Raw genomic sequence first — 9,260 nt, 5'->3', positions numbered from 1 at the left:
TCCTAGACGAGACCGAAGCAAAGCCGGTTATCATAAGCAACCTTTTGACAAAGAATGAAGAAGCCCGTTTGATCAATGTGTTAAAAAAGAATCAAGAAGCCATGGGTTGGAATCTTTCCGATCTCAAAGGAATTAGTCCTTCCTATTGCATGCACAAGATCTTAATGGAAGAGGACTTTAAGCTGGTAGCTCAACCGCAACGCCGCTTAAATCCTACTATGAAGGAAGTTGTTACAAAGGAAGTTGTTAAGTTGTTGGATGCGGGAATGATCTACCCGATTTCGGATAGCCCATGGGTTAGTCCTGTACATGTGGTTCTGAAGAAAGGTGGCATTACCGTGATTCGAAATGAAAAGGATGAATTGATCCCGACCAAAGTTGCAACGGGGTGGCGTATGTGCATTGATTATAGGCGGTTGTATACCGCAACTCGAAAAGACCACTTTCCACTTCCGTTCATGGATCAAATGCTAGAAAGACTTTCGGGGCAACAATACTATTGTTTCTTAGATGGCTATTCCGGGTATAACCAAATTGCGGTTGACCCGGCCGATCATGAAAAGACAGCTTTCACATGTCCTTTTGGAATTTTCGTATACCGTAAAATGCCCTTTGGGTTATGCAATGCACCGGCGACTTTCCAAAGATGTGTGCAAGCTATTTTTGCCGACCTTATCGAGAAAATAATGGAAGTCTTTATGGATGACTTCTCAGTATTTGGTGGTTCCTTTAGTCTATGCTTGGCGAACTTGGAAACGGTTCTTGAAAGATGTGTGAAGACCAATCTCGTGCTTAATTGGGAGAAGTGTCACTTCATGGTGACCGAGGGGATAGTGCTTGGCCATAAAGCCTCTTCAAGAGGGCTTGAAGTTGATCGTGCTAAAGTTGAAGTGATTGAAAAGTTACCTCCTCCGGTGAATGTGAAGGGAATCCGAAGCTTTCTGGGGCATGCCGGTTTCTATCGGCGCTTTATCAAAGACTTCTCAAAGGTAGCTAGGCCTTTGAGTAATTTGCTAGATAAGGACCAGGTATTTCTTTTAACTGATGAGTGTTTACAAGCTTTCGAAATTTTAAAGGAAAAATTGGTTACCGCTCCAATTATAGTCGCTCCAAATTGGAATTTAAATTTTGAGCTCATGTGTGATGCGAGCGACTATGCAATCGGAGCTGTATTAGGCCAAAGAAAAGAGAAAAATTTTCATGTGATACACTACGCAAGTAAAGTTCTTAATGAGCCTCAAATTAACTATGCCACCACTGAAAAAGAATTACTTGCGATAGTATATGCGCTTGAAAAGTTTAGGTCCTATCTTATTGGATCCAAAGTCGTAGTGTATACCGACCACTCGGCGATTAAATATTTGCTCACCAAACCGGACTCGAAGCAAAGGCTCATCCGTTGGATCCTCTTGTTGCAAGAATTTGATGTTGAAATCAAAGACAAGAAAGAATCGGAAAATTTGGTGGCGGATCATTTATCTCGCTTAGTTTATGTGGAGGTTACCGCCTCCGAGAAGGAAATCCGGGAAGAGTTTCCTGATGAAAAACTTTTCAAAATTCAAGTTAGGCCGTGGTTTGCGGACTTTGCGAACCACAAGGCTAGTGGTTTGGTGCCTCCCGACCTAACTTCGAACCAAAAAAGGAAATTTCTCTTGGATGCCAAGTACTACGTATGGGATGACCCATATTTGTTTAAGTTGGGTGGTGACAACCTTTTGAGAAGGTGTGTTACCGGCGATGAAGCGCAAAGCATTCTCTGGCATTGTCACAACTCGCCTTACGGCGGACACTATAATGGGGTAAGAACGGCCACTAAAGTCCTTCAGTCAGGATTTTATTGGCCTACTATTTTCAAAGACGCACATTCCCATGCGCAAAGTTGTGATAGTTGCCAAAGAAGTGGTGGGATTGGTAAGAGAGACGAGATGCCTCTCCAAAACATCCAAGAGGTTGAAGTATTCGATTGTTGGGGTATCGATTTTGTAGGACCATTCCCACCCTCTTATGGTAACGAGTATATGCTTGTGGCGGTTGATTACGTTTCTAAGTGGGTTGAGGTGATTGCCTCACCTCGGGCGGATGCTAAGACGGTAATATTTTTTTTGAAGAAAAACATCTTTTCCCGTTTCGGAACCCCCCGAGTGTTGATTAGTGACAGAGGGTCATACTTTTGTAATGCACCGTTAGAAAGCATTTTAAAACATTACGGTGTATCACATAGAGTGGCGACTCCATATCACCCACAAGCTAATGGTCAAGCCGAAGTCTCTAATCGTGAGATTAAGAGAATTCTTGAAAAAACCGTGTCAAATTCGAAAAAAGAGTGGTCACAAAAATTGGATGAAGTGTTATGGGCATACCGTACCGCTTTTAAAGCTCCAATTGGGCTAACTCCTTTTCATGTGGTGTTTGGTAAAACTTGCCATTTGCCGGTCGAATTGGAGCACAGAGCCTTGTGGGCTCTGAAATTTTAAACTTTGATGAGGATTTGGCCGATGAAAAAAGGAAAGTGCAACTGCTTGAGTTGGAAGAGATGCGCAATGCCGCATATCACTCGAGTTGGTTGTACAAAGAGAAGGTAAAAAAGTATCATGACAAAAAGCTTCGGAAGAAGGAATTTGTGCCCGGACAATTGGTCCTATTGTTCAATTCCAGGTTGAAGCTATTCCCTGGAAAATTGAAAACTAAATGGTCCGGGCCATTTTGTGTCAAACAAGTCAAAGAATATGGAGCTATTGTCATCAAGGACTTGGACGAGAAAGAAAGTTGGACGGTGAATGACCAGCGTTTGAAGGTGTATCTTGGCGGTGTTGTGGATCGCGGGAGCTGCACAATTTCCTTGGATGCTCCTCTGTGAGCATCGAACCGTCGAGCTTATCCGACGTTAAACAAGCGCTTGTTAGGAGGCACCCCAACATTGTAAGTATTTACAGCTTTCTGTTATGTGGTATTGGTGTTCAATTTGAAGAAACCTGCTGAATGTGCTTTACATGCTGTTTTGAAAAAACAAAATACTGTCATGCTCGCTAGCTGCTCGCTAGGCGAAGGCAGTAGCGAGCTGATTCGCTAGCTGCTCGCTAGGCGAAGGCAGTAGCGAGCGTAGCATGACAGCACTTTAATTCTGTTTCACAGGGCCACTCATTTGGGCCCAAAAACTTGTTATTTCATTTTTAAGTCTGAATATAAGATCAAACTTACTCTCACTTGCACAAAATCACCTCTATCAATTCCATCTCACACAAACCCTAACATTGCATTGCAAACCTAACCGTGCATTTCAAATTCAATCGATCTCTCAAATCAGGTTTTCCCTTTCTCCATTACTTTATGTTTCCAATTTGTAAAATTCTGAAGTATGTCACATTATGGGTGAATTTGGGAGAGTGGGTATCATTAGGTTTTGCATGTGGGTTTAGATTTGCATGTATCTTAGAACAATGCCTTGCATGATAAATCACTTTGTTTCTGAAATGGGTACCATAGGACTTAGGGTTTTCTGAAATTTGGTTGATAAACAAGGAAGAACCCAGAACCCGTAACATTCGCTAGCACCTCGCTAGGCGAATCTGTGGCGAGCATTCGCTGCCACTTCGCTAGGCGAACCTGTAGCGAATCTTCGCTAGGTCTTCGCTAGGTCTTCACTAGGCGAAGCAGTAACGACCATGACAGTAGTTGGTTTTTCTGTTTTTCTCTCTAATCTGTTTTGTGGTTGTGCTGTTTATTTTCTATATCTTTGCAGATGGCATCCAGGTCGAGCGCTTCGAAAAAGAGAAAGGTCGGGAGCACTTCCCGTACTGTGCCCATTCAGTTTGTTACCGATAAATTCGTCGGGGCAAAGCAAGCGGCTCGCTATGTGGCATTGGAAAAAAGAAAAATTCTGCCAGAGAAAAGGTTTATAATCAACCCCGAAGGTGACTACCGTACATTTGCTGGGTTGATTCATAGCAAGAAGTGGGACCGGTTGATATCTCCACTTGAGAACTATGACATCGATACAGTGCGTGAGTTCTACGCGAACGCACTGCCTAACGACGACGAGCCATTCACATGGACGACAAGAGTGTCTGATCGTCCGGTTGCTTTCGATAGAGATGTTATCAACCGTGTCCTGGGTGAACCGCTCCATCTGGGAGCAAATGAGAGGGACACATACCATAGGGATTTGAGGCTTCACCGGGATACCGATTCTATTTCTGCAGCCCTATTATTTGAGGGGAAATCAGTTGAGTTGAACCCATCTGGGGTTCCGATGAGATACCATAGGAAGGACATGATTCCGATGGCTCAGCTGATCCTTATGTTGGTTCTGACAAATATTAATCCCAAGTCTCACACTTCAACCGTGCCGATCCCAGTGGAACACTTGGTTCACTGCATTCTCACGAATATTCAGATTGATGTGGCGAGGATAATTGCTTTAAAGATGAAGTCCATGGTTGAGAGCAGGCTAAAGTCGGGGGCACGAGTTAACTGTCCCCTTGCTTTCCCGTGTCTCATCATGGCTTTGTGCCAACATTCGAGGGTGAAGCTACCCTCCCGGAGTCAAGTGAGGATCCCGCCAGCCATCGACGACAGATATGTGGCCAAGTATTGCAAGCCAAAGAACTTCAGGAGTAGTTCAGCTGCTGGTAATACCGGGACTACTGATGGTCCTGGTGTTTTTGCTCATGGTTTCAATCCTTTCCAGCAGGCTGTCTGCAACTATAATTGGGATTGGATGGCGGCAACTCAGCGCGCCATGCTTGATATTCACAATTCTATGCAGTTGTTACAGTTGCAGGTGCGTGACCCTTCCGGAGAGCATCCGATGATGACGCGTGAGCAGTTTCTGCAGCACGCTAGCTGGCCTGTGGACAGACCTATTTTCAGAGAGGGGGCGGGTGCCGGTGCTTCTGGTGCTGATACTTCTGGTGGTGCTGAGGATGGTGATGACGATGATGATGATAGTGATGATGGTACCAATTCTGAGGCCGGTAGTGATAAGAATTCTGAGTCCTATGAGGGCTAAGTTTGTTTTATTTTATTGTATTTTCATATTTGTAGTATTTTGGTTTTGATTATGTACTTTTGGGGTGTTTTGTCCCCCACGCACATTTTAAAATTTTTAAGTAATAGTATTGTTTATGTTTTTAATTTGTGTGTTTGGTTTAAATTTCTTTTGTTTTAATAAATTTTTGGTTGTTGAGTGTCAAACCTTCTAGATTGGTTGCTCCACAAAGAAGTATCCAATGAAGGTGCATCCGAGCTTGGATGGCAATGATAAAAATAAACAAGCGAATAATGCTAAGGTACATGGTTACCTCCGGTTAGAATTTTAGAATGCATTAAGAACTTTACTCTTTTCGTAATTGAATATTGTTCTTTTTGCAACATAATTGAATGAATGTTTCATCTAGGACTTAAAACCACAAATTGTGAGGAAACCTCCATTGTACACTTAAATGCTGGATTCTAATAAACTTTGTTGATTCATTTGATTCATGCTTGGTCTTTTATTATTGTGAATTTGTGGAAGCAATTAGAAATGATCAAGGCGCTTGTTTTCTTTCGAGCACAACCAGTTCCAAATACAACTTACCCGTGAGCAGAGAGAGTATTCGTTAACCCCTTTGAGCTTAAACAGTTGAATCTCAACTTGAAATAAAGCGAGATGTCAAAAATCTTTTTTCTTGAAACCCGGAAAATTTTGATAATTGTACTTTTGCCGTAAAAAGTCAAGAGCATTAACTTAGGGTGAGTAAGAAATAAGTTGGGGAGAACGAAAATGAGAATCGGTAAGTGCCACAACTCTTGAAAAAACCGAGCAAGCATTGAAAAATAAAATAAAATAAAAAATAGAAAAGAGAAACATCTGTTTTGTGAATACGATGTGAAAAGAAAAGAAAAAGTAGAGAAAATGAAAATGAATGCTTGCTTGGAAGAAAAATAGTGAAAAACAAAATTGAATTGTGAAATAAGAGTTGTGAAGGTTTCAAATGAGAAACAAAGGGAACGAAGTTGAGATGTGTGAATAGTGTACAATGAATGTCTCTTTTGCATCGGCAATTTCGTTTTCAATTGCCTTAGAAATGACCCTTGTTTGTAAACCTAACCAAGCTACAACCGGAAAAGTCCTTAGTGATCTTCGTGCTTCCGCATTTTCATTTATAATTGTTAGACATTGTATGAATTAAATTGATTTCTTCATTGTTTGTTGGAGAGTGAGATTATTCCCGCGGTTGCAAACTCGTAATTTCTTCAATCCTTATTCGAAGAGGAGAGATAGGGTGATTCATTCAAGATAATATTGTTGTGGATTGTTACATGTTTTGCATTGCTACAAAGTTTTAGTTCTTATGTATTATGTTATTCTAACCATTGGGAACTTGTGTCTAGTTGATTCTCTTGTGTTTGAGCCATTTTATCCGATGTCGGAGAAACCTTTTTCTTAAGCAAATCCTCTTGTCCTTCAAGAGGCATACTTTGCTTGAGGGCAAGCAAGAATCTAGTTGGGGAGAGTTGTTAGATGCCCAAAAGTCCTTATTTGAGCTATCAAATGTGGGCATCTTTCACTCCTTTTTGTCGAGAAAGTGTTCGAAACCGTCCTCGCTTTTGATGATTTGCAATACAATGTTAAATGATCTTGGTACCTTTAATTTGTGTGTTATTGTGCAGAAATTAGGCATGAAAGAATAGAAAACAAAGACACAAGAAAGTTGGCGAAGGAACCAAGAAAGGAAGCATTCATCAGCATGCTCGCTAGGCGAGTGTTGTAGCGAAGTGCTCGCTAGGCGAGCACCCAGCGAGCTGCCAACGAACATCCCCAGAATTTTACAGTAGCAAAGTCAGCAAACTCGCTGTGGCGAAGGAAGTAGCGAACACTCCCAGACTTGGACAATCTCACAGCTAGCACTTGCTCGCTAGGCGAGCCACTAGCGAGCTTCCAGCGAGCAATTCCAGTAGCAAAACCATCTAAACTCGCTGGAGCGAAGGAGGTAGTGTGGGCTTCGCCTAGTGAAGGTTTCTTCGCCTAGCGAACACGTGCATTCTGGACTTAGATATTTCTCTGGGCGCAGGTGCCTCAGGTGGCCTATTTTGGGGCTCGCTAGGCGAACCATTCTGCTCGCCTAGCGGGCATAGCAGTTCAGATAGCAGTACTATAAGTAGCAGGGGCTACTTTTTGGAAAGGACACAACTTTTAGACTTAGATATTTTTCTGCATTTTCTTGGGATCATTTTTTGTAACCTAGAAACACATTTTCTTCATTTTTCTTCATCTCTTAACAATATTCTACAAAAAGAAGGTGGATTCCCATCCAATCTCGATTCTTCGACTCATATGTTGATCAACCTTCAACTGAAACTTGTTGTACAAGCTACCATGAAAATGAGTAGCTAAGTCCTTCATTTTGTCAAGGTTAGATGTAGATGATCATAAGCTTTGTGTGTATATGGGATGATCTTCATTTGTAAACTCTTTAATGATGAATATATGGTGAAAACTTTGTTTTATTGATAACTCTTTGTGTTGGTTTATGATCGAGAGATGTTTACCAACTCTTTACCTAGGTTTTCATCCAATCTTGTTTGTTAGCTAGAGATAGTAATGAATGATTTTGTTCACCATAAAGTTGAACCAAAAAGTTGCCATTTTGATAGATTGTGTGAGAGATCAGCAATGGATCAAAATGGGAAAACCCACAATGTGTGTTAGAGATAAACACATTGGGAGGACTTTGTGAAATAGTTTATCATCTAAAGGAGTTTATGAGTTTTGTTGATCGAACATATGCATGCAAAGTGATCGTCGAACCCTAACTTTGACAATCTTTCTCAAATAGAAAAACCAAAACTTTTACCGCATTTTCTTACACTTTTATGCAAGCTACCGTTACTAAAACCAAAACCCCCTTGTTACTACGAGTTAAGAATTAAAACAATTGTTGAACGACGGCGATATCTCACAATCCCTGTGGAGACGATAACACAAACCCGACACTCTAACCCTATTCCAACAGTGGCAATATGCACAAATCTTGATACCATGCCCACGATATGTTGAAGTGTTTATGGTTCCAGCATCATAAGGTTTACCTTTGTTGATATGTTTGTTAAATTGAAGAGTAATGATTTTATAGATATGGTTAATCATCATAATGCTATTAAACTCTTTGAACATGAAGTTAATGGTAATGTAAAAATTTGAGGCTTTGGATGAAGGGAGGATATGTTAGGTCAAATAATGTATTCATCCAAGTCTCACATTGATAGCGGGAAGAAAAAAATAACAGGAGTATTAATATAAATAGAAAAAGTTAGTTTAGATTTTCTTCACCATAATAAAATATAGTCTTGTGAGTGTAATGAGCTTTTGGTAGTTGTGTGTCTTGTGAGGGGATGTATGGTGGATTTTTGAGTATACGAGGATTGTGGAGAAGAGAAAATATGGCTTGTTGTTGTTCTGCAATGAATCCAACATAGATTCCTTCATTTGTTTCTTCAAGTTCAGAATGAGGGTCTTATATCCCGGTGTCATCAAAAAAGGAGGTTGAGCCTTGTTGGTTTTCTTGAGATATGATGGTAAACCATTCTTCTTGAAGCAAACTTCTATGGTGTGTCCAGGTTTGTGGCAATATGCACAAATCTTGATACCATGCCCACGATCTGTTGAAGTGTTTATGGTTCTAGCATAATAATGTTTACCTTTATTGATATGTTTGTTAAATTGAAGAGTAATGATTTTACAGATGTGGTTAATCATCATAATTCTATTAAACTATCTGAAGATGAAGTTGGTGACAACGTAAAAATTTGAGACATTGGATGAAGGGAGGATATGTTGGGTCAAATAATGTATTCATCCAAGCCTCTCATCGATAGTGGGAAGAAAAAGATAATTGGAGTATTAATATAAATAGAAAGAGTTAGTTTGAGTTTTCTTCACCACGATAAAATGTAGCCTTGTGAGTGTAATGGGCTTTTGGTAGTTGTGTGTCTTTTGAGGGTTTAAAGAGAGTTTGCAATATTTCCGTCTAAAAATTATAGTTGAGAGGTCTACAATTTTTACGTCCAAAATTGTAGTTGAGAGGGTTTACAATTTTTCTGTCAAAAAATTATAGTTGAGAGAGTTTGTAATTTTTCCATCCAAAAGTTATAATTAAGAGGATTTATAATTTTTCCATTCAAAAATTATAGTTGAGAGAGGATTTGCAATTTTTTTATTAAAAAATTATAATATGAAGGGTTTGCAATTTTCTCTTTAAAATTACAATTATATGAGT

Source organism: Lathyrus oleraceus, chromosome 3, assembly GCF_024323335.1.
Source record: "Lathyrus oleraceus cultivar Zhongwan6 chromosome 3, CAAS_Psat_ZW6_1.0, whole genome shotgun sequence".
Taxonomy (NCBI): domain Eukaryota; kingdom Viridiplantae; phylum Streptophyta; class Magnoliopsida; order Fabales; family Fabaceae; genus Lathyrus; species Lathyrus oleraceus.
This window is presented reverse-complemented; position numbering follows the sequence as displayed.